Genomic DNA, 25,270 nt, shown 5'->3' with positions numbered 1-25,270 from the left:
TTAGCCACAGCATAAGCATGGCCCCTTTATTTGAAATAATAAATCATATTGAACTGAAATTAAGTATAACCAGATGTTTAATCATTTCTCCAAGCCAGAAGGAGGGATAGCCAGAATACTTCATTTCCTTATTCATTCTGCAAATGTTTATTAAGCACTTACTATGTGCCAGTGGGTTCGAGGGGCATGGCGATGATTAAAACACTCTCTGCTGTCTCTGTGGGAGGGTCTGTGAAGAAATAGAGACGGGTGATGTGATGCAAAGTGCCTAGTGGGTTCCTTTAGATCAAGTGGTCCTAGTATGTGACTATTAAGCTGTGTCCCTAGTGGCAGTAAGTGATGGCCACGTCAGGATCATGGAGAGGAGCAATTTTAGGCCAGGAGAATGGTACAGAGGGCCTCACTTTAAAGCATCTCTTGGTGGCAGGGAGGATAAGTTAGGAGTTTTGGATTAACAGATACACACTACTATATATAAAACAGATAGGGCTTCCCTGGTGGCGCAGTGGTTGAGAGTCTGCCTGCCGATGCAGGGGACACAGGTTCGTGCCCCGGTCCGGGAAGATCCTACGTGCTGCGGAGCGGCTAGGCCCGTGAGCCATGGCCGCTGAGCCTGCGCGTCTGGAGCCTGTGCTCCGCAACGGGAGAGGCCACAGCAGTGAGAGGCCCACGTACTGCAAAAAAAAACAAAAAACAAAAAACAAACAAACAAACAAAAAACAGATAAACAACAGGGACCTACTGTATAGCAGAGGGAACTATATTCAGTATCTTGTAATAACCTATAATGGAGAAGAATCTGAAAAAGAATACACACACACACACACACACACACACACACATAATTGAATCACTTTGCTGTATACCTGAAACTAGCACAACATTGTGAATCAACTATACTTTAATAAAAAAAAAGATACTCAAGGAATACGCCCCCCCTCCCCCCACCCCAAACGATAAAAGCTCCTTAAGGAGCCCTAATGATCCTGTAGTCCTGAAAACTGGATTGATATCACATTATTATTGTGCCTGGTCATCGGTCATCCAGGCTTCGGCTCTAGGCTTGCTTCCAGGTACTCTAAAGCAGTGTTTCTCAAAGTGATTGGAAACCTGAGTGATTGGAAATATATTGTGAATAAAGGTTTCTGCCATTAAATTCAGAAAATTGTGTATACCTACTCTCCATCAGCATATTTAAGAAGTCCTGCTGAAAAGAAGTTTGTTAACTTCCTGTAACCCAGCATTTGCCTGTGGGTGCATCTTGCACAGTCTCTTCTGAACTGGTGTTTCTTGGCGCACACCTTGGACAGCCAGCTCTAGTTCTGCTTTGCATGCCCCTGAAAGAACATTTCATGTGAGGCAGACTTCTCTGCTCACCCTTCAGTGTTTTCTCATCATTGTGGAGGACTGCAGGATCTTCAGTGGGGACAGCATTTCTTTTATTGGTTTTCCTCATGCCTGATCAGTTGATCAGTCCCACTGGCTTGGGTCCAAAGATAAATGGCATCTCGAGCCGGAGAGATCATTGCTCGCTTGGTGCATTTAGGGGAGGAGCTGGCTAATGGAGAGTGGTTTTTGACTTGAATTGTTCAAATTACGACTTCATTCCATCTTTCGGATATCTAGACATTGTCTTGGAGGCCAGCTGACTCTAAGTGGACAGAGGGAGAGAGGAGTGACCAGCTGGAGTTGCTAAGGCTGAGCATTAGGTATGAGAAAAATAAACTTGGGGTCAGACTTGGTTAAGCCTGTCCTGGGTTTTTGCTGACATTTTGGAATCTTGAGCCCGACTTAAAAGAATATGGGCTTTTAGATTTTTTTCTGTTGAGGTGTGTTTAGTTTTGGTCCTACGTGAGGTCAGAGCTGATGGACTAGGTCTGTCTTTGTGAAGAATTTCATTCTCTGATCATCTTTATGGTTGTAGTTTGGCACAGAGGGCAGGAAATGGACTAGGTCGGGCGAGCGCACTGAAAATTTTCATTTGAGGGAGAGCCCTGGATGAGTCTTTTTGAAAGAATATTTGCATAGATAGAATAATTCAGAGTAAAAGAGTGTTGGTTCAGTTTCCAGGGATGGGAGGAGGCCCCTATCCTGTGCTGCTGATTTTTAATGCTTGGGGCAACTCCCAGAAAGATGCAGTAGGACTTAACTGAGAAGAGGGTTAAAAGAAGCTGCAGATATAGGTGGAATAGCCCCCAAAACCCTCCACCCAGGGAAGGAGCCAGTGTGGAGCACAAGGAGAATTAGGGCTGCGGGCCCCTGGGGGTCCCTTCTAGTTCTGGGAATTTAGATCTTGAATTTGCAGTGATTGGTGCTTTTGGGTCCCCCTTGTCAGGGTACTGTTTTCTTGACATTGGTGCTTGCCCTAAGTGGGGCAGTACCTTTAGTGTGAACAGTAGATTCGTTGCATACCATTACTGTGGTCAGTATCTCCATGTCTTCAACCATCCATTATCCTGAATTTCAGGGGCAAGAAAAACCCCGTGTTTGAATTAATCGTATTGCGATGATTTGAGCAGAAAATGTATGAGCAGTGGTGCAACAGAAGTAACACTCACCACTCTTATTCATGAGACTTAGCAACTGGGTCAGTGTCGTTTTCTAAAAATGTCTTTTTTTCCAGGACTTGAGGTTATTTGTACTAAAATAAATAGAGGAAGTCTTGCATTCCATCTACTTAACATATAATGGTCTCCCGATCAAAGCCATCTCCTGCTGACTTGAGTTTTATTTTAGCTTAAGTCATTTTCCTTTACTGGTAGCAGATCGTGCTGTTATGTGTATATTTTACAAGCTGCAAGTAGAAATAAAAAGCAAAAATAAGATGTGGCATTGTATTGAATTTTGTCTTTTTCCCCCTTTTGTTCTGAGAACATGTGGCTTACAAGAAAAACCAATAAAGATAGACGACTGGGGAGAGTGTTGATTTGTGGCATTATTATCTTTATTTCTTGTAAAGAAAACAGGATTTTCATTAGATGCTATTGTGCTGTTTTCCATTGAGAGAGATAATAGTGGGATGGATGGCCCCATTCAGAGTCTATATACATTTTTGCTTAACATTTAAATGATTTTTGTATGAACATTTGTAAAGGTGTTTCTTTCTGCAGCACCAGCTATTAAACAGTGTGGTGCTATCTTGCCCAAAACAATTTCCTTCCATAGGAGAGCTCGGTGGATACACGTTTTTATGAAATCACATTTGCTTTTCCTTAGTGTTGACCTTGAAAGCTAACTTTTGAAATGCTTGCAGATATATCTTTTTGATAGATGGTTAGGTCAAAGGAGGATACCCAATGTGATGTGATTTTTTTTTTTTAACATCTTTATTGGGGTATAATTGCTTTACAATGGTGTGTTAGTTTCTGCTGTATAACAAAGTGAATCAGCTATACATATACATATATCCCCATATCTCCTCCCTCTTGTGTCTCCCTCCCACCCTCCCTATCCCACCCCTCTAGATGGTCACAAAGCACTGAGCTGATCTTCCTGTGCTATGCAGCTGCTTCCCGCTAGCTATCTATTTTACGTTTGGTAGTGTACATATGTCCATGCCACTCTCTCACTTCGTCCCAGCTTACCCTTCCCCCTCCCCATGTCCTCAAGTCCATTCTCTACATCTGCGTGTGATGTGATTTTAAACGTTTCATTTGCATAAAGCAAAAGTTCGTGGGAGAATGAGTAGAAACAAGTAGAGATTTCACAGTGATGTTGGGGATGACTCTGCTGGCTTTCCCTCTCTTCTTCCCCAGCCACCCTCAGTGTTTCTGTATCCTTTTAGCAATGAGTGAAAGGGAAAAACATAATTCTCATGTATTCATTCTTAATTCATCTAAAGGATGTGCATTTCAGGGGTGTTTCTTCAAGGAGACTAACTGGGAACGAAAGAGAACTGGCATCATGCTTAGTGAAATAAACCGGTCACGAAAGGACCAATATCGTATGAATGTCTTTATATGTGGTGCCTGGAGAAGTCAGGTTTATAGAGACAAAGTGGAAGGTGGTCGCCAGGGCCTGGAAGGAAGAGGTTATAATGGGGAGTTATTGTTTAATGGGTTCAGAGTACCAGGTGGGGAAGATGAAAAAGTTCTGGAGATGGATGGTGGTGATGGTTGCACAGCACTGTGAATGTGCTTAATTCCACAGAACTGTACACCTAAAAATGGCTAAAATGATAAATTTGGTTATGTACACTTTACCACAATTTAAAAAAAAGTTTAACCCCCCCCCCAAAAAAAAAGAGAGAGAACTGGTCCTGTGTCCTCACCAGCAGAGGTACCGTGACCCAAGGACTTCTGACTTATTGTCAACGTGGAACCTGAAGGAGTTAATTTGCACTGGACTGAAGCTGCTGGGGCAGCTGTTCTGATGTCTGTGCAATCTGCCCCCGGGGCTGAGGCTCTGAGATTGTGCGGGTTCCCAGGACCCCAGGAGCTGGGGAGGGTACAGGTGCCACTCAGCTGAACCTGATCCTCAACTCCTGTGTTTTCAAAAGCTTTCTTTAGTGTAGGACTAACACTGATCCAGACAAGTTTGAAATCGTGAATTGGGTATGCTCTATGTGGGTCATGTTTTTGGCCATGTATGTTACTGAATTCTGCTTTGAAGATGAAGCGATTTGGTAAAAATTAATCTTCATTGGGATGTCCTCAAAAACTGTGGCACCTTTCCCATCTGTTCTGTTGAGTGTGCCCTCATAGCCAAGTGACCAGCTGGCCTCACCCTTCTTTTGCCTTGTCCATTTGTGGTTCTAAAGAGAGCATGGACTTCAGATCTAGACAGAGCCGAGTTTCACTTTGGGCCCTGCCTTGGGATAGGTGGATATAGGTGGGTGCCCTGCCTGAGCCCCAGTTTCTCTCTATAAAATATCTAGAGTGATACCTACCTGGGTGGGAGGGTTTCCTGTGATAATGTGAAAATGTGTGCTATAAAGTGATCAAGATATTTACTGCCTTGATTTCCTGTTGTTGAAGTCGTTGGTAGGTGGACCAGGCATTTTAGATTAACTCCACATTGGTTATTGTGCTGTGGAAGATGGTCCTTGATCAAAAACTTACATATGTTTAGTATTAAAATATTTAAACAGATAATTCTTTTAAAGAAGAATGATGGGGAGATATTTGTAATTGGTAGTAGGTTTTTTTTTTGTGTGTGTGGTACACGGGCCTCTCACTGCTGTGGCCTCTCCCGTTGCGGAGCACAGGCTCCGGACACGCAGCCCCAGCGGCCATGGCCCACGGGCCAAGCCGCTCCGCGGCATGCGGGATCCTCCCGGACCGGGGCACGAACCCGCGTCCCCCGCATCGGCAGGCGGACCCTCAACCACTGCGCCACCAGGGAAGCCCGGTAGTAGGTTTTTAATGCTTTATATTCAACTACATAGTCTTGGTGTTGACTGTTACCTCCCCCCTCCCCTTTAAGTATCTTCAGAGAATGTGGATGACAGTTCCTCAGTGTCTTTGATGCCTCATATTATAGTTTAATAGGTGTGGAAGACCTACGGGCTGGGATTTGATGCTGGATTGGTCTCTATCAGCAAAAGTTACCTACTTTTTCTCACCTGAAGAGGATCCTGTAGAGATTATAAGGGTTAATGTTTATTGGGCACCTCCTGTGACACCTCCTGTGAGACAGCAGCCACTGTCTGTGATGCATGTGTTAACGTGGAGATCATTTGGTCCCATGCCTCTGTGAAGTAGCTGCTGTAGTTATCTGCAGATACAGGTGGGGAAGCTGAGGCTCACCCAGTTTGTCCCAGGGCACACAGCTAGAGCAGGTGATAGGATTGGGCTGAGTGTAGATTATGAGGACAGAACTCGGCATGGGGAAGGCACTCGGTAAATGTGAATGCAGGTGCTTGAGTACACACACATACCCTTTAATTGATATTTCCCTGAGACACAAGAGCGTTGCAAAATCAGGAAATATCCTGGGAAAGTAGAGAGAGTCTAAGGACCAACCAGCATGAGAAAGCTCGCGTCAGAAACACAAACTGTGTTTGGTTGTAATTGTAGCTGCTTTGCATTTCTTTCTAATTGCTGTTTTAAACACAGAAAATGTCTATACTCTCTGTAGGGTAATATATACTTTCAAAGGACTGTAACTGGGGTTGTGATGTTTTTCTTGAGGAAAAAAATCAGTTATTTCTTTAATCATCGAGCATTCTGTCCTGAGAATGCGCTCAGTATAATTAGAGAGGATAAGCTCCAGCCGCCAGGGGTGAGCAACTGGCGGTCTTGAAATGTTCTGTAAATGTATTAGTCTGAAAATTGCATTTTAATGCAGTGTACTAGCAAAATTGAATTTTACTTGCTAATTTATTCCATGTTAATAGTGACCTTTTTCTACAGGAAGCCTGTTACTTTATTAAAAAAAAATATATAGGTCATTTGTTTCTTCCAAAATAATTGAACGATCTTTTGGAATAACCTATTAGTACTTCCACTTCTATTTGAGTCAGGATAGTGATGGAATACAAGAAAGCAGATAGAATTTCAGGTCAAGAATTTGATTTTAGGAAATATCATTTTCCCTATGATGTTTGCCTTGACTAGCTTTAGTGTGCTGTGAATCCTGATTTAAATGCTATATTTTGATATTTAAAAAGAGTTAAGGCAACTTTGTGGTCCTTTTTGCCATCTAGGTGATGCTAGTATAATAAAATGTATTCATTGAATTAGTTATCAATAATGTCATCCAAGAAAACCATCTTAATAATTCCTGAGTAGTGAGTTGGTTAACAATTATTTATGCCAGAGAATTTCCCCAAGTCTGTTTTAATAAACAAACAAATAAATAAATAATTTATTTATTTGGCTGTGCTGGGTCTTAGTTGCGGCACACGGGATCTTTAGTTGCGGCATGCAGGATCTTTAATTGTGGCACGTGGGCTCTTAGTTGCGGCATGTAGGATCTAGTTCCCTGACCAGGGATCGAACCTGGGCCCCCCTGCATTGGGAGCATGGAGTCTTAACCGCTGCACCACCAGGGAAGTCCCTAAAGGGCCAAATTCTGAATTAGCCTGTTTTGGAAATTTCTGGTTGTTTCCTTAGCATACAGAGAAAATCAGGCTTCCAGTGTGTGGTAAAGGTATTTCACATGATTGACAGATAAAGAAAGCACAGTTGATGTAGGGTGAATGTGCAAGTTTGACATTAGACTCTGGAGGTATAGGGAAGCTATCAATGGGAGAAATTTGAAACACACCTGTTTACCTGCATAGTTGTGTACTTCATTTACATGTTTCCTTGAGGGCTAATTTTTGTTAATAAAAATTTGAAGGCCGCATGTAATCTTTAACTGTTAGCCGTAGGCCCCAAAGAGTCAAAAGAAATGGATACTTCTCTTAAGAGTTTTAAAAGAGAATATCAAACGATTATAGGTCACTAGTATAGAATATTGTTTGATGATTGTTCATTGGTCAAAATTCAGAAGTATTGCCTTGATGGAAGAAATGGAGAGAGAAATGAAGAGAGTGGGAAGGTAAGCAGATTATAAGTATTTTACTTTGAATTTTTCTGGTATATTAACTGGCTTCCATTCTAGGGAAATACTTGCTTTTTTATGATAAAATTTCTAATTTACTTAAAATATGTTTACATTTTGATTGTGCTCTGTTTACCTTGTATGTAAAGAAACGCTTGAATCTCAAACATTTAACCCTTGAATCTCAAACATTTAACCGCTCCCCTCTGTATTCAAAAGAGTGATTTGAGAGCTAACAAATTTTGCACCGATCAGGAGAATTAACTGGCTAGAAAAACGGAGTCATTTCCCTGCATCTGTGGAGTCAGTTCTGTATAGGGTATTTGTTACCTTTAGAACTGTGTCTCTCCCCTTGTGCACCCCCCCCCCCGCAACAAATACCTTGAAGTCTTAACCTCTGGTACTTGTGAATGTGACCTTATTTACAAAATGGTCTTTGAAGATGTCAAGTTAAGATGAGGTGAAACTGGAGTAGGGTGGACGCTTAATCCATTGTAACTGGTGTCCTTATCAGAAGCGAAATTTGGGCATAGACACAGACTGGGAGAATGCCACGTGAAGACAGAGATACACAGACGCAGAAGAAAGATGACTATGTGACGATGAAGGTTACGCCAGGGCTACCAGAAGCTGGAAGAGGCTAGGAAGGATCCTCTCCTAGATGCTTTGGAGGGCGCATGGCCCTGCCAACACCTTGATATCAGAATTCAAGCCTCTAGAACTCTTAAGAGAATACGTTTCTGTTGGTTAAGGCACACAGTTTGTTTTTGTTCCAGCAGGCCCAGGAAGCGACAAGACTTTATAGAGTCAGACTGCTTAAGTTTGAATCCTGGCTTCACATTCTAATGTTGTGATCTTGAACCTCAAGTTATAAGGCAAGCTATTTATTTATTTATTTATTTTTGCGGTACGCGGGCCTCTCACTGTTGTGGCCTCTCCCATTGCAGAGCACAGGCTCCGGACGCGCAGGCCCAGCGGCCATGGCTCACGGGCCCAGCCGCTCCGCGGCACGTGGGATCCTCCCAGACCGGGGCACTAACCCGTGTCCCCTGCATCGGCAGGTGGACTCTCAACCACTGCGCCACCAGGGAAGCCCATAAGGCAAGTTATTGAAACTCGTGGTGCCTCAGTTTCCTCATCTGTAAAGTAGGACTAAAAAGAATACCTTCCTCATGAGGTCATTTTGAAGATAAAGTAATCTATGTTTAATACTTTGGCAGTGCCTGGTGCTATTACATGTGAAAAATTCAGTCGTTTAAAAACTATATAGAAATGATTTTTGATCCTTCAACAAATATCTGTTGAGCTTCTTTTTTAATGACAACCCTCATGCTAGACAGTGAGTGTTCAGGGTGAACCCTCATAGATCCTTTAGAAAGAAGATTCCACGTGGCATCTTTATGGGCAAGAACTGGGTTTGACCTTTCCTTGGACCTTGGGAAGTCCAGTACAGGACCTATGAACTGCACAGTCAGTGAGCATGGAGCCAGACTGCCTGGGGTCAAATTCTGGTTCTTGCTAGCTTTGACCTTGGGCGATAACAGAATCGTTAACATTCTCTGCCTCCACATCTGCAAAATGGTGACAATAATTATACTTTTGTCAATAGGGTTATGGTAAGGATTAAGTGAATTAAAATACATGAAGTGCCTAGAATAGTAAGCACTTAATAAATCTTGTTATATTATTAAATAAACCCAGAAAGGTTTCAAACTTGTAAATTAAATCATTTGTTTGAAACTTATTAACTGTGGAGAATTCAGATATGAATCAGATACAGCTCCTTTTCACATAGAATGAATAGTTAAGTCAGGGAAGATTAATTCACTTACACTTTGATGAAATAGTATATGAACAAAGAAAATGGTGGTAGAAAGTAGAAAGAGCATGATTAATTCTCAGGGTTTCAGAGTATCAGGGAAGGTTTCCCACATAATGGGTTTTGGAGGTTGAATAATTCTCAGGGTTTCAGAGTATCAGGGAAGGTTTCCCACATATGGGTGTTGGAGGTTGTATAGGAGTTTTCTAGGCAGCAAAGGAAAGAAAGAACATTAGGGGAAATGGGAGTAGTATATCCAAAGGCATGGAGTATTACCACCATGGCATGCACAGGAGATAGACCCAGTGGTTACTCATAGTGGTACAAGAGTATAGGTCCTAGAGCCAGGATTCAAATTCTGCCACTTACTGCTGTGTCTCCTTAAGCTAATTTCTTGACCTCTCTGTGCCTCTGTATTTTCATCTTTTAAATAGGGATAACAGACTTTGGGAGAATTAAATGGGCATATTAATTTGAAGTGCTTAGATCAGTGCTTGTCCAAAGTAAGTGTTTTAAAAAAAGTATTGGCTCTAATTAATGTTATTACTCTTCAATTTGCTAAAAGAAGACAAGGGCTAAGAGGGTTCTCTTAAGATTCTTAATTGAGTTCAGCGATTCCTGTGGGCTTGGATAAATGCTGTACCCTTGGGTCTGTATACTCTCTTGAAACAGCTTTCACCATTTGAACATTTGGGTTAGGAGGTGAAAAAAATACATTGTTTAAGTAGAGGAAAAAGTGATTAAAGTAGGCCAGACATTGGCACAAAACTTTGTGCAGATTGCTGATTAGGCAAAATTAAAAAAATAAGCCAGCATGTTGAGCCAACATGGTTTTGTTTTTAGATCTGGTGAACCACCTGTATCTTTAAGTGATCAATTTAAAGATGGTTTGGTTTATTGTTAATTGTCTCCAAATTACCCGGTGACATCAGTCTGTGTTCTGAACCAGGGTAAGTTTAGAAAAACCATCACTGGAACGCAGCCCATTGGTGGTGCTGCTAAATTGGCAGGTGTTTAGAGGTGAGAGGAGGCATGTGGCCTCGGGATTTCTTTGGCTACACTTCTCAGAGCTGTGATGACAAATGCATGAATGATTTCAGCTGTGGTCCAATCTACTTTTATTTTTAGTTTCTAAAGGGGGGTGTCATTTCCAGTTGTGGTTTTCTTTGATCATGGGAGTCAAATGTACTCATTATGACAAGACTTAGGCAGAAAGAAAATAAAAAGTAAACCATCACCAGAAATGTCAACATTTGGAGATAATAATTGTTAACACTTGGGGTAGAGCCTGCTAAGCCTCTTGCCACTTGCAAAAAAATTAGGCCTTTCTCGACTGCAGGGGCAGTAAGGCCAGCATTGGACACAGGGCAGGCTGGTGAGTGAGATTTTTGGGGAGATGTTTAATTAGAAAATTCAGGACAGGAACAACATAATGATGATCATGGAATTGTTTTACACTAAACTAGTTAAAAATGTTGGTGAAATAAGTGGCTGAAAAAAGATTCTATTTACTCACTAAGCATTTTAAAAAAAATTTATTTAGTTTTATTTATTTTGGGCTGCATTGGGTCTTCGTTGCTGCACGTGGACTTTTCTCTAGTTGCGGCGAGTGGGGGCTACTCTTCGTTGTGGTGCGCAGGCTTATTGCTGTGACTTCTCTTGTTGCAGGGCATGGGCTCTAGGCGCATGGGCTTCAGTAGTTGTGGCTCATGGGCTCAGTAGTTGTGGTGCACAGGCTTAGTTGCTCCGCGGCATGTGGGATCTCCCCAGACCAGGACTCGAACCCGTGTCTCCTGCATTGACAGGCAGATTCTTAACCACTGCGCCACCAGGGAAGCCCATCATTAAGCGTATTTATTGAGTGCCAGTGAGATGCTAGGGATACAGCAGTGAACACAGCACAGCAGATAAAAATCTGAGCCTTTGTGGAAGTTGCATCCATTGTCAGGATTATAGACAGTAACTAAATCAAATAAGTAATTGATATCATAAGGAGGAAGTACTGTGGAGAAAAATGAACCAGACCAGAGGGATGGGGTGGTAAGGGGAGGGTGAGAAGGAGGGGATGTGATTTGATTTGATTTGATTTTTTAAATTGAAGTAGAGTTGATTTACAATGCTGTGCCAATTTCTGCTGTACAGCAAAGTGACTCAGTTATACACATATATGTATATATATACACACATTCTTTTTTTATATTCTGTGTGATTTTAAATGGGGGGCGGTCAGGGAAGGCTTTACAGAGAAGGTGCTTGAATCAACACTTGAAGGAGGTGAGGGAGGGTGGCCTGTGCTGTACATACTTGGGGAACGAGTGTTCCAGGCAGTGGTGTTCGAGGAGCGGGAGGGTATCAGCATGGCTGCAATGAGGGGAGAAGGAGTGGATGGGATCAGAGAGATGAAAAGGTGGGGTGAAGGGCTGAAACATCCCTCTAGGGCTGGTTGGGCCATTGAAACAGCCTTGACTTTAATGCCAGTTAAGATGTGAAGCCACTGGAGGGTTCCCAGCCAGGGGTAACTGACTTACGTTTCACAAGGGTCATCTGGTGGCTGTATGAGAATAGATTTTAGGAGCGCTGAGTGGACTCAGGGAAATCAGTCCAAAGATGGTTGTGGTAATCTGGTTTGAGAGATGATGGAGAGTTGCACAAGGCCGGTAGCGGTGGGAGTGACTGGATTCTTAGTATATTTTCAAATTGGAGCCAGTGGGATTTATTGATGGCTTGAATGTGGGCTGTGAGAGAAAGGGAGGAGTCAAGGATTATTCCACGGATTTTAGTCTGAGCAGCTGGAAGTATGAGGCTGCTCTGAACTGAGATGGAGAAGACTATGATTCAGTGGAGCAGGCTTTGGTGAGGGAGTGTCATGGTCTGAATGTGTCCCCCCGCCAAATTCTTATGTTGGAAACCTTACCCACTAATGTGATGATACTAGGAGGTGTGGCCTTTAGATAAGGTCATGAGGGTGTACCCCTCATGAATGGGATTAGTGCCTTTATAAGAGTTATGAGAGAGCTTGCTAACCCTCTGTGCTGTCCGCCACGTGAAGATATGAGAAGTTGGCAGTCTGTATCCTTCCTGGAAGAGGGTTTTCATTAGACACCGGATCTGCTGGTCCCTTGATCTTGGACATCCAGCCTCCAGAACTGTGAGAAATAAATTTCTGTTGTTTTAAAGCCATCACTCTATGGTATTGTGTTATAGCAGCCTGAATGGATAAAGACAAGGTGGATCAGGAGTTCAGCTTTGAATACGGCAATTTGAGGTGTTTAACAGATGTTGATTGGAGATGTGGACCCAGCAGTTGGATCTAGGAGTCTGGAGCTTAGGGGAGAGGTCTGAGCTGGAGTTACAGGTTTGGGAGTATAAAGATCATCCAGAGAGGGAGTGAAGTTAGAGAAGACTTGCACTGGCAAGTTAGGGTTGGGAAGATGAGAGGAAGAAAAAGCAAAGGAGACTGAGAAGGACTGGGCAGTGATGGAGGAGTGTGATGTCTTAGAAGCCAAGTGAAGATGTATTTCAAGGGAGAGGTGTGATCAGCTGGGTCAAATCTAAAAGTAAATCACATCTCTGTGTAAAACTGTAGTAATTATTGAAAACTTATGTTTGTTCTTTAGGTTTTATCTTACTTACTTCTCAAGATATACAGAATGAAGTATAAATGCTCCATTCTTTCTTCCTGCTCCCTGTATGTAGCATAGTTAATAGTTAATAGTGTGGGTAACCTTCCTGATGTGTGTATTTATATATCATATTGATATCTGTGTATCTATATCTATTTGTAAACTTTTGTCTTAAGATATTTCAAATATACAAATATCCCAGTAAGTAAAGACTAATGTATTAGATCCTGATGTGACTTCTCTGGATGACTTAAAATTTATCTTTACTTCCTTATTATTAGAGTTCATACGCATACGTACACCTTCTTGCTTGTGTGCACACGTGTGTGTTCTCTCTCTCTCTCTCTCTCCCCCCCGCCCCCCCGCCACCCCTCCTCAGGCTCTTCCAACCTGCCCAAGGCTGTGCTGTATTTTTCAGACAGCTGCAGTAACAGCAGAAACGGTGGTCCTGTTCCCACCTGGGTCTTGGGAGAGCTGCAGAATTAATGATGCAGAAAACAGCAGCCTCCACAAGGAACACGTGAAGCTTGCTGATGAAAGTAGCCTTGGGGAGCCCCAGGTTTCCATTTGGAGAGCTCAGGAATGCCAGTGGGAGAATCATCATCTAGGAGAAAGTCTGAGGCTTTGGTATTCTTCAGTCTTTACCTCAGATCCTAGCTCTTGCACGTAACTGTGATGATGGACCAGTCGCACCCCAGTTTTCTTCATCTATGGACTGGAGAGATCAATTCCCACCTTAAAAAGTTGTGAGGTTTGTAGGTGATAATGTGCGTAAGTAAAGTGCCTAAGAGAGGGCCTATCACATAGTAGGTTCCAATTACATTCATTCTTTCCCCCAGGTCTTTCTCATCTTTTTCCTATTTTACTGTTGAGGTAATCAGTGGATGAAAGGTATATTATTTAAGTAAATATATTCTGGTTATCTAGAAACGAATCTTGAGATTAAAGAATTTTAGTACATGAAGTAGTTGAGCTGAGACTAGAATTCTACCAGTTTTTTTTTGTTTTTTAAATCCAATTTCTTAGCCAGTAAGCTTTTATTTTATTTATTTATTTTTGGTTGTGTTGGGTCTTCGTTACTGTGCGCGGGCTTTCTCTAGCTGTGGCGAGCGGAGGCTACTGTTCCTTGTGGTGCACGGGCTTCTCATTGCGGTGGCTTCTCTTGTTGTGGAGCATGGGCTCTAGGCACGCAGGCTTCAGTAGTTGCGGCATGCGGGCTCAGTATTTGTGGCTCGTGGGCTCTAGAGCACAGGCTCAGTAGTTGTGGTGCACGGGCTTAGTTGCTCCATGACATGTGGGATCTTCCTGGAGCAGGGCTCAAACCCATGTCCCCTGCATTGGCAGGCGGATTCTTAACTACTGCGCCACCAGGGAAGTCCCTAGCCATGAAGGTTTAAAAGAATTTTACTGAAGGTGTGTTGAATTGTTCAAAATCCAGTACACATTTATTGCACTGTGCTAGGGCAGTGTATAAGGTGCTTAGGGGACAAAAGTGAGTGCACTGACCCCAACCTGTCTCCCTGGGGCTCACATATAAACAGTGTTAGCGTATGGAGACCTGTTCCTTTAACACAGAAGAAGGATCAATAAATTACATCTGGGGGGTTTTAGAGAAAGTAGGAGAGAGGAGATGACATACTATGTCAGGGCCACAGTTCTACACCTGAAGAATCTGGAGCCAGATTCTTCATGTCCAGAACATTTAGGTAATGACTTCCTTGGGCAAGCTCAATGTTACATAAATTACATACAGATGTTCATAAATGTGCATTTACTTGTACTGAGGACTTCAGTCTGTTAAGATGCTTTTGTAGCTTGATTTTTGAGGTGGGCCTGTTTTGTTATCAGGTAGCTGTGGTGAGTGAGTTGTTTCGAGGAGGGGATTTGTTATCACTGTAAAGCGGCAGGGCTAGGAGAATTTAATTTACTCGTGAAATTTAAAAATTAAGGCATAGCTTCTATAGAGGGAAGTACACAAATCTTAGGTGCACAGCTGGATGAGTTTTCCCATAGGTATGCACCTGTGTAGCCATTAGCCAGACTAAGACAGGGAACATTTCCATCCTGCCCGCAGCTTTCCTCTTGTCCCCTTCCATAGGATGTCCCTCCCATTACACCTCTGTCACTGTAGCCGAGTTTTCGCTGTTTTGAGCCTCACATATTTGGAGTCATACAGTATGTGCTCTTTCATGTCGGTGCTCTAATGCTCAGCCTCCCATGTTGTTGTGAGTTGCAGTAGTTCATTCTTTTCTGCTCTGTGTAGTCTTCCATTGTGTGAATATACTTCCACTTGTTCACATTACTGGTGACAGTTGGTTTCCCGATTTTTGGCTATTGAGAATAATGGTGCTATGAACATTCTTGTATATGCCTTTTGGTGGACACGTACCATGCATTTCTTCCACGTGTATTCTTAGGCATGGGATTGCTGGTCGTCCAGCCTTAATGGAGTCAAAGTGGTTGTTCAGGTTTACACCCCTGCCAGCTATGTGTGATGCCACCACCTTTTAACCCTTTTAGGACTTGCTGTGTTCCCCACCGTCGTTAACAGCACCACCGTCCCCACAGGCACCAAAGCTGGAAACCTTCCTGCCTGTTTAAGATCCTTTTCTTTTGCCTTGTCCAGGTAGGTCATCGACAGGAATGGCCAGTCTTCTGAAATGTCCCAGGAATCTGTTTTCTCTTTTCAGTCCCCAAATGTCTTCCAAATGGAGTGGAGAGCTGAACTTCAGCAGTGATAATAATGAGGGTCTCATTAGGATTCATTTTTGCATGGTTCGATTGTTGGCATAGCGGTAAGGGATGGCACATTGTATTTTGGAACTTCCTGGATTCTCCTTAATGGCAAACAGGTAGCAGAGAACTGAAGCTCGCGGTTGCAAAGTGAGCATGCACAGGCACCCTGCAAAGTTAGCTGCATACCAGACAAATGAATAATAACATGCTAATTATTATCCTGCCTTGGAGAAGGTCTGGTAGAGTTATAGCTTCAGGCACTGTGTAAGACCTAGCTTTTTTTTTTTTTTTTTTAAGACCTAGCTTTTTAAGCTGGCAAAACATTGATTACTATTTTTAGTTCAATTTCTACCCTTAAAAAAAAAGGTCGCATACTCCTTGCTACTCCTGGATGGTTTTATGTATTTTAATTAATGTTATCTTATTGCCTTTGTGCTCCGAGGCTGCTTTAGTGAAAGATGTAATTTCAGAAGGCTGATGAAATTAGATGGGTCTCACTGGGAAGACTCTGTTATTCATATTTATGGTTATAAAATATTTCAGGTACATCTATGTATGACATTCCTGGGCTGTAGGCACACAGTGTTCTAAAACCATTTGTCTTAGAGTAGTTCAGACCAGTGGAACAGTAGTAACTCTAGTTTAGGGGTGATTTTGTTGGTTTTGGTGTTAAACATGTCTTTACATTTTTCCCTTAGAATCTCATCGTGCAATGATAGGTAAAGAAGTGAAAGTAATTCTATAAACCAAGCACACACAACCCTCCCAGCTTTATTACTTTGTAGTCAGACCTCACATATTCTTGACTGAATTGGCATGAGATATGGAACCCGGTAGAAACCAGCTCTATTTGGGTCTGAATGAGTAGCCAGCTGTGGAGCATGGAAAATATATTTAAAATCATTTGCCAGAGCTGAATGCAGTTAGTCTTGCAATAAAGTGAAAGGCAGTTCTCTGAGAAAGAAAAAAGAATGTCTTGAGTGAGGCTTGAAATAAGACGCAGTCAATAAAGAGAAAGGCTATAATAAGCTATTTATTATGATCAAATGCTGAGCAGAGTTTCTCATTAGTGGGAGTTAAGAATTAACATATAAGATGTCACAAAGCTATTGAACAGTGATTATACAGTATCTTTCCTAAAGGTTAGGGTCCTGAAAACCCTCTCGATGGTAGAACTTGAGGTTGCAAAATTTAAAATCCTAGGAGGAAGGGAAGAGTCAGGAGTCTCAAGATAATAAGCGAATCTCAGGAACTTTGTGCACAACTTTCTTCGAAGTTTCCCTGAGATCATATAGCCATGTGTGCTTTAGAAACCTCATGCCTAGTTTCATTGTGATAGTGTGTATTCCTTTTGCTTTGTGACTATATTAAGAGGCTTTTGTTTTATCCAGGGGCTAGTCTCCTATCCAGATGGAAATGCCTTCCCTCCCCACCCCGCCCCTTTCCTTCCTTCCAGTATTCCCATTTAGTCATTTCCTGTTTTGTACCAGGTAGTATTTTAGGCTTTGGGGACACATTGAACCAAAGTCCCTTCCCTCAATAAGATTACGTTCAGGTTGTGGAAGGTAGACAAGTGTCTCAGGGTTGGGTTTTCCTGAAGCAGACGCTGAGATGGAGTTGGGGGAAGAAGATGTTTATTTGGGATCAACACGGTGAACAGAAGGGGGTGGAAGCAGCATTGGGCCGAGAAAGAAGTTGAACTGTGATGCAGATTTGACATGACAGAGCCCCCACCAGCCTGTGGAGACCTCTGGAGTGACGTGGATTCCCTGGCAGAGGTTCCGGCACTGAGCGATGACCTCACTCCTTTCAGGTGTGTTACCAGGTGTAGCTGCCCCAGGAGGGGTGTGGCCTCCGGCCGGAAGCTCTCTGCACTAAGGCTGACCAGCTGACCCCGAGGAGCTGGGCCCTGGAGCCTGTCTACCTGCAGCTGCTCTGCGGGTCTTAGCAGTGGATCTTCCAGTCTATCACAGTAAGTGTTTAAAGTATCTGGAGGTGACAGCACAGTGATGGAGAAAGATAAAGCTTGGGAGGGGAGTGGAGAGTGTTGGAGGGAGAAGGCCTTATGGAGGTATTTAAACAGTGATCTAAAGGAACTGAGGGCGCTGGGGCAGAGCAGGCCGGCTATGGGAAGAGCTGGGCCCTGAGGAGGAGTGTGTCTGGCCTGTTGGGGGAACGTCAAGGGGCCCAGTGTGTGAGTCAGGGTACAGTCATGTGGGGCCTTCGGGCCGTGGCACGGAGTTCACCTTTTATTCTGTGTGAGGTGGTGTTTTAATTTGCTAGGGCTGCTGTAATAGAGTACCACAGACTGCATGGCAAAACACCAGAAATGTATTGTTTCATAGTTCTGGACGTTCTAAGTCCACGATCAAGGTATTGTAGGGTTGGATCCTTCTGATAGCTGTGAGAGTCTCTGTTGCATCTCTCTCCTAGCTTTTGATCACTTGCTGGCAGTAGTTGGTGTTCATTGGCTTGCAGGTCTCGGCCTTCATCTTCACATGGCGTTCTCCCTATGTGTGTGTCTTTGTGTCCAAATTTCAGTCATATTGGACTAGGGCCCACCCTAAGGACCTCGACTGATTAATCTGTGATGACCCTCTTTCCAAATAAGGTCACATTCCGAGGTATTGGGGGTTAAGACTTCAACATGTGAATTTGTGGGGGAAACACTTCGACCCACAACAGGTAGGAAGCCATTAGAGGGTTTTGAACAGGTTAATAATATAATAATCGGATTTATGTTTTACAAAGGATCACTCTGCTTTGTGGAGATTAGAATGAAGGGAGGAAGCAGAGGCATCGCTATAACTGAGGCAGGAGATGTTGTTTGCTGTGCCAGGTGCTAGAGGTGGTAGTGAGTGGTCAGGTTCTCGATATAAGGTAGAGCCGTTATCCCGTTAGATTAGATTAGATGTGGAGAGAAGAGGGGAGCGAAAGAGAGGAAACAAATGCAGAGGCAAGGATGGCTCCTGAACTGGAAGAATGGAGTTGCCATGTACTGAGATGGGCAAGGTTTTGGGAGGAGCCAGTTAGGTCGTAATAGTAGGAATTTGATTTAGGACTTAAGTTTGTGATGCCTGTTAGACACTCATGTAGAGAGGCTGAGCAGGCAATTGGATACATGAGAGATTCTGGAATCCAGAGTTCAAAGATGAGAAGGGACCAGCAAAGAAGACCCTAGAAAGAGGAGTCAGTGAGGTAGAAAGTGAACCCAAAGAAAGAGGGGGCCAGGGTTTCAGAAGGCATGTAATGAATATGTTTCAAGACAGAGTAATCATCCATTAGAATAAGGATTCAGATTGACCACTGGCTTCAGCAACATGGAGGCCATTGGTGACTTTGACAAGAGCAGTTTTGATAGAACGACAGGGATGAAAGCCTGATTGGGGTGAACTCAGTGGGAAGAGAGAAAGTAGAGGCTGTAAATATAGGCAGCTCTTACTTTTATGACTAGCTTGCTGAGGCTGGGGGCCCATGTTCACCCCAGAGGTACGGAGTAACTAGTATGCTAGAAAGGGGAAAACCTTTGGGAAACCTTTATGTAACTGTCTTAGAATGGAGGTCAGGTACTTCTCAGGCTCCCTCCCCATTTCTTTTACAGGGTTATTTAACCTTAACTCTGCTCGGTAATAATAACTTCATGCCAAAGTATGTTATGTTAGCCCCTCTCAGACAAGTTTTAGCTCCTTTCCTCCTAACAGGATAATATAGTAATACTGAGTTCTTGAGGGGTGAGTAAGGCAGTCTTAGGGTTATATAGGATTAGTCATGAATTTATAAGGGAAGAAAAATTTGACCTGAAAGGAAATTTATCTGGGATTCACTTGTTTGAATAAGGAAAATGAAGAAATTGTACATAATTAGCACTCAGGATAATTTACATTCAAAAACAATTTTAGTAGCTTCTCAATTTCATCCTTCGCATATGTTAAAATCAAGAATTATGCATAAGGTGTAATTGACAGACTTGAATATCATCTCCTGTCATCTTCCCAGTCCACCAAGGTAAGGAAGCAGAAGACCCCAAAGGACAACCGCAATAGTTAAACAGAAGGGCCTTGGGTTGTATCTGCACATCCTCAGTGACTCAGTGAAGCTATTAGGAAAAGCTCTGTGCACCTGCTGGGAACTGAATGTAGGTGAAGGTGTGAACTTAAATTTTCAGGGAGACCTGTACAATTTCAGAATCCAAGGAGATATTAAATGCTTTGTTTCTACAAGGCCATATTAGGTCTGAATCTTTTAAACATAAATGATAGAATTAAATTTGATCACTAATGTCCTCCCCTCTTTGAAGGGCACACCTATTAACTCACAGAATTCGCAAATGTGATTATTTTGTAAGATGAAAGGGATTTTTTTCTTTCAGGGATTTATTCCCTTCTACTGAGTTCACAGAAGAAAAAAAAGTGGGGGGGGAGTGGAATTAAACTGCACAACGAGAAGAGCTTTAGATTTAATAAAAGGGAAGCTTTTCCTAATGAGGCTCCTTGAGGCTGGTCATGGCTTCTCTGTGGGATGTATAAACCACTGCCTCGTAGATGGTCAAGGTGTGGAAAGGCAGGGTGATTGGGAGACTTAAATGGGGGTGGGGAGGCCCCTTGGTCCATTGGAAGATATAAGAAAACACCTGGGCAAGTTTCACTCTACTTTTAAAGACCCTCAAGCAAGCAAACCAGCACAATCCCACCATTCTGCAGGTTTACTTAGGCTTGTTCAAGACCTGTGGGACCACGGTGTTTGAAAGCAGCTGTGTCCGTGTAGGAGATCGTGAGGTAGAGACAGACATACAGCTTTATACGGATTCACAGACCCAAGCCTTTGCCCTCGAGACAAATGATTTCTCAGGTTTTTGTCCATTCCTCTCGTTATTGTGTTCTTGAAACTTTCCCTTTTGTCTTACCTGAGATTGGCCTCTTAAATTCAGCAGTGAAATTTAGGTGGGAAAGAAAGAGGAGGATTAAAATTAGTTGGGTAGTGTTTCTATTAAATCTTGTAATGAGTTAACATTATGGAATACTGTTTTGTCTTCTTTCCCCCCGAGGCTGTAAAATATTGTCATTTCCAAGATAAAGGAAGATTCCTAGGCTGCTGTCTTCCTTTCTTCTGAATTCATATATAATCTCAAATTATTAACCCTTTGCGGCTCTTTTTTATGCCAGTGTGTGTGTTATGGGAAATTTTAAATAAAGCCAGCTGTGTTAAATATTCATAGAATTGATTTTCACTTGTTTAAAGTCTTTGGTGATTTATCTTCAGGGAGTGTTAATACGGCAGTAATTCTGCATTACATTTCTTGCACCAACATTTAATTGATACTGTATTTCACGAGGATTATTGCAGGTTTATTGCTGTAGTATTTAGAGTTGTGGTTCTGTGCTAGTAATTCAGAGGAATCGGATTCCTGAATCTGTTGTTTCCATTTTAATTGTGTGTGCTTTTGAGCCGACAAGTTTGAGAAGGGCCGATAACTGTTTAAAAGACCTGATGTACAAAAACCATTTTGATGGAGTAGACCTGAAGATACTTTGCTTGTGGATGTCGTTGTGTGAGTCTTTTTTTTTTTTAAATGATGGTACATAAATTTAATCTGTATTCCTTTTTAAAATGATATGAAAATTGATAAAATCTATATTATTTTGGTGGATATTGGTGGCTGCTTTACTTCTTAATTAAGGTATCTGGGATGTCTCAGACTGTGAACGGCTGCAATTGTATTGCTTTTTAAAGCAGACTGACTTGCATTGTTATGCTCTTCTAGAAACTGCAGTAGTTTTTCAAACCACTAGGACATCAGTATTCCAACTGTGCAGTTCTCGTTGGAACCTCCTGCAGTAGGACAGTTAGTAGGTGCTCACTATTATATTGAAAGAACAAATAAATGTCTGTACAATGAAAGACATTTTGTTGAGTAAATACACAGATGTCCATGCACTAGAAATGGCACATATATGACACAGTAGTGGGCCCTGAAGGAAGGAGGAAAGTTTGCCCATCAATCACAGTCCTTAATAAATCCTGGCTGAATGAATGAAAAGCAGGAAAAGAGGTCGGAGGCAGTTCTAGGTGAGTAGAAGGAAGGAGTGAAAACCACAGAGGCTGGAAAGTGTGAGGCCAGGCCGAGGTCTTAGTATGTTTTATTGGATTTAACTCGGGCAGGAGAATATTCTGGAAGGAACTCCAGACTAGGGGTTGGCACTTTGGTTCTTTGCTACTGAATGTGACCTTGGGTGGCTCTGAATTTTGGGCCTCTGCCTTCCCTAAAGGCTTACTGTGAGCCTCAGATGAGAAAATTTATATGAGTGTTTTGCAAGCCATGAAGGGTCATACCTATGAGGTGTTGCTGTGAGCCTTGATGGATGCTGAGGGTCATTCATTCATCCATCAAATACTTACCGCCACCTGCAGCAGGCCATGCCTTATGATAGACAGTGGTGGGTAAAATGCAGGCCTTACTTCCTGGGTTTTCGTTCTAGTGGTGAGAAAGGTATTAACCAAACAATCACTCAAGTATGTAATTACAAACTGTGGTAAATACTGTGAAGTACAGTGTGCTAGTGGCTCATTTAGTCTGGTTCTGGGGTCTGAGGGTTACCCTGTAATGTATGGAGTCGTTAAGGTTCTTGCAGGGAGTGACTTAAACCCAGCATTGCTTTAGGAAGTTTCCTCTAGTGGATAGGATGGATTGACGAAGGATTGGAGCCTGGGAAAACACTTAAATGAAGCTACTGTTATAGATATCATGCATCTGTCATAGGACATATATATGTCATATTTTGGAATTATTTTAATGTTTTAAATGTTTAATGTTGATATTTTCATGTGCAGTTTTCTAGGGTCTTGATGTTGTTTGGTTTTCATTTGGTATATTAGTGAACATCTGTGTTTAGTTAAACATGAAGTTACCATAAAATATTAGTGAACACGTATAGGTTCTTGTGTGTGCCAGAGACACTGTGCTTAGTGCTTTATATGTATTGACTCCTGTGAACTCTCAACAGCCATGTGAGGTGCTGAGACCATGTTATCCTCATTTTGCAGATGAGGAAACTGAACCTTGCTCAAGGATATACAGCTGGTAAGTGGGACTTGGACCCAGGCCGTCTAGTTCTGATTATACGTTCTTAATTACTTCGTTATCACCTTTTCACTTAAAAAGAAAGAATTAATTTAGCATTCTGTAAGAGAAGATAAAGATGCCAGTAAAGCAATCTTTGCATAAACACTGTGAATCTCTTGTCTCAATATATTTCCTTTGTGTTTTTTAAAAATAAATTTTTGCCAGTTATAAAATAAGGAAGAAAACCTATTTTAATGCAACAGTTTTTTTTAAGTTATATTTTGGTTTTATCATTTTGCCAGGAGGAATTATAAAAATTTGGTAGTCCTTGACATTGCTTTGTAGGCTGCATGTCTCCCCATTTTTTCCTTCGTTTCATGACCAGAATAACTATCAGCCAAGTGGGTGAGTGTCCAGATCTGTCACTGTAGTAGATTTTATGTTTGCTTCTTGCCTTCCATTGCCCATAAGAGCTTCAGTCCATTTCAGTTGTAGGTTTAGTTCCAGGGCAATAGAATCTTAGAGTGGGTAGCACCTGTGGTGTGTGTACATCACCTGACTCCCAGAGATCACAGATGGGGAGCCGAGAATTAAAGCAAACAGGGTCATGGTGCTAATTCATCGGTAGAGCCACAGTTGGAGGGCAGGACCCGGGACATCGGCCCAGTGTCCCTCCACAGCATGGTTTAGGCTTTGCATGTGGAGGGTAGCGGCATACGCCACCCCAAAATATGACTGTAGGAGTTTAGGACGTGCCACCTCCGAATATGCCACTTTGATGTATTGATTATTCTGAACTGTAGGCGCTTGAAAAAAACAACAGATGCAAGGGAGAGGCTTTGACCCAACTCCCCTTATCTGCCTGAAAACAGATCCTCCAAAAGGAACTTAGTTGTCATAGATCCTCACTCCAGGAGCTTCATCAACCAGGGAGGACTGCCTCTTATCGCAGGAGAGGAGCCTAGGTGTCGATACCACCCCCAGACAGACTTTGTCACAAACTATCATACGTCCTGCCTAATCTTCTAAGGGCCCATTCATCTTTCCAGAAAATCATTTACTTTCCGCTAAGAGGCCAGCTTTCCCCTCCCCTTTCCCTACTAGGATGGTGTTTAAGTCTGAATTCTAAGGCACCTCCTTGAGTTATTCATTTTCCTCTGGGTATCTTCCATGTATACAAAGTATACATGTTAATAAGTTTCTGTTTGCTTTTCTCTTGTTAATCTGTCTTTTATTACAAGGGTTTCAGCTAAGAACTCAGGAGTGTGGAGGGAAAATTATTTTTCCTCCCCTACACGGTTCTTTGGCCCCCCCCTTTTTTTCTGCATATTGTTTCCATTTTATTTCATTTGCGTAGTATAATCGACAGTGAAATTTTGTATTAATTCAGCCAAGTCCCAGTGCTTTGAAGTGGGGGTAGGACTATTAGTTCAAAATGAGTTTTTGTTCAAATCATTTCAATTTGAGTATTAATACAATCTTAAAATTTTTTCCCTATAATTTTAGTTTTTTCAACCCATTAATGCTAAATGAGACTTCCTATGTTAATTTCCCTCATCACACTATTGTACTTTTCATTTGTTTTGCTTATTTTTCCTAACGCTAAATTAAAACTTTAATCCTGAGCTGTGGGCCAATGTGGATAAGCTATAAAAAAGTCTGAGTTCAGAATTAAACTAAACCTATGGCTTTGGCTTAGTTTGGTTTATGGTTCAAAACAGCTTTCTATATTGATAGTAAGAGAAAACGTTTTGCAGTATCTCATGAAGGACTTTTTATATATTACTTTTTGATTCTGCGCTTGTTTCTTGACCTTTGAAAGAAAGCCCCCTGAGGGCTCTGCTTTTATTTGGTTAATGCTGTTAACTGCTAAAAAGCATATTCTCTGTAGGAATTGGGTGTGGGTATAATGTTACTAAAAAGAGACATATGCTGTGCAGTTTCACAAATTGTTACATTTTCTTCATGTGGTTACAACCTCTTTTTGGAGTCCTTATACTTTTTGTGATTGGTGTATCTTTCCTGTACATTGTATTTTGTCCCCGTTTTATCATCTACCAGTTATGTCTCAGTAATAGAGCCAGGAGGCCAGAATCTCTTGAATATTCTGTGCAGAATTTTGTATTTACAGGATAAGTTCTCTTATCTGGGATTATCATGACCAGCAGCTGCTCAGTTGAAGTGGAGAAGTGTAAAAAAAAAAAAAAAAAGCTACATTTATATCTTAAGCATTTTATTTTAAATTCAAACATATAAATGTACATCTGTTTGCTGATTTCTGAGGTAGGACCTGGTAAATGGTTTCCATGTTGTTTTTGGTTTATGGCACATAAACCATAACCTGTGACGTCTGGTCCACCTGGTTTTCGGTTTGACTTGCTTTAAAGGGTTATTGGAACTTCAGGATACTTGTGAACTAGGAATGTAGAATCCTTCCAGATTTTTCTGATTTGCCTCCCCATCCTTTGCCACTTCTTCATGCCTAATATAACAGCAGTTATTTTAGTGTTACTCTTTTATTGTGTTATTCCACAGTATTCAGAT

The 25,270-nt window shown here is 42.1% G+C and overlaps 1 protein-coding gene across 10 annotated transcripts in view; it reads left to right on the top strand.

Annotated features, from left to right (window-relative positions):
- The window catches only part of APBB2 (amyloid beta precursor protein binding family B member 2), a 379,608-nt gene that overhangs the window by 10,241 nt on the left and 344,097 nt on the right, over positions 1-25,270 (top strand). For 4 of the 10 annotated variants that reach the window (XM_089911831.1, XM_089911830.1, XM_089911823.1 and 1 more), the window contains exon 1: positions 17,665-22,744. The exons of 2 other annotated variants lie outside the window; for them this stretch is intronic. The gene's annotated coding sequence lies outside the window, so the exon portion shown is untranslated. Of the gene's footprint in view, positions 1-17,661; positions 22,745-25,270 lie in introns of those variants that run through there. 4 more of the 10 variants (XM_089911832.1, XM_089911827.1, XM_089911828.1 and 1 more) reach the window with 2 other exon arrangements.

Source organism: Delphinapterus leucas, chromosome 5, assembly GCF_059928025.1.
Source record: "Delphinapterus leucas isolate spDelLeu-1000000601 "Yukka" chromosome 5, BTC_Dleu_Yukka2, whole genome shotgun sequence".
NCBI lineage: Eukaryota > Metazoa > Chordata > Mammalia > Artiodactyla > Monodontidae > Delphinapterus > Delphinapterus leucas.
This window is presented reverse-complemented; position numbering and strand designations above follow the sequence as displayed.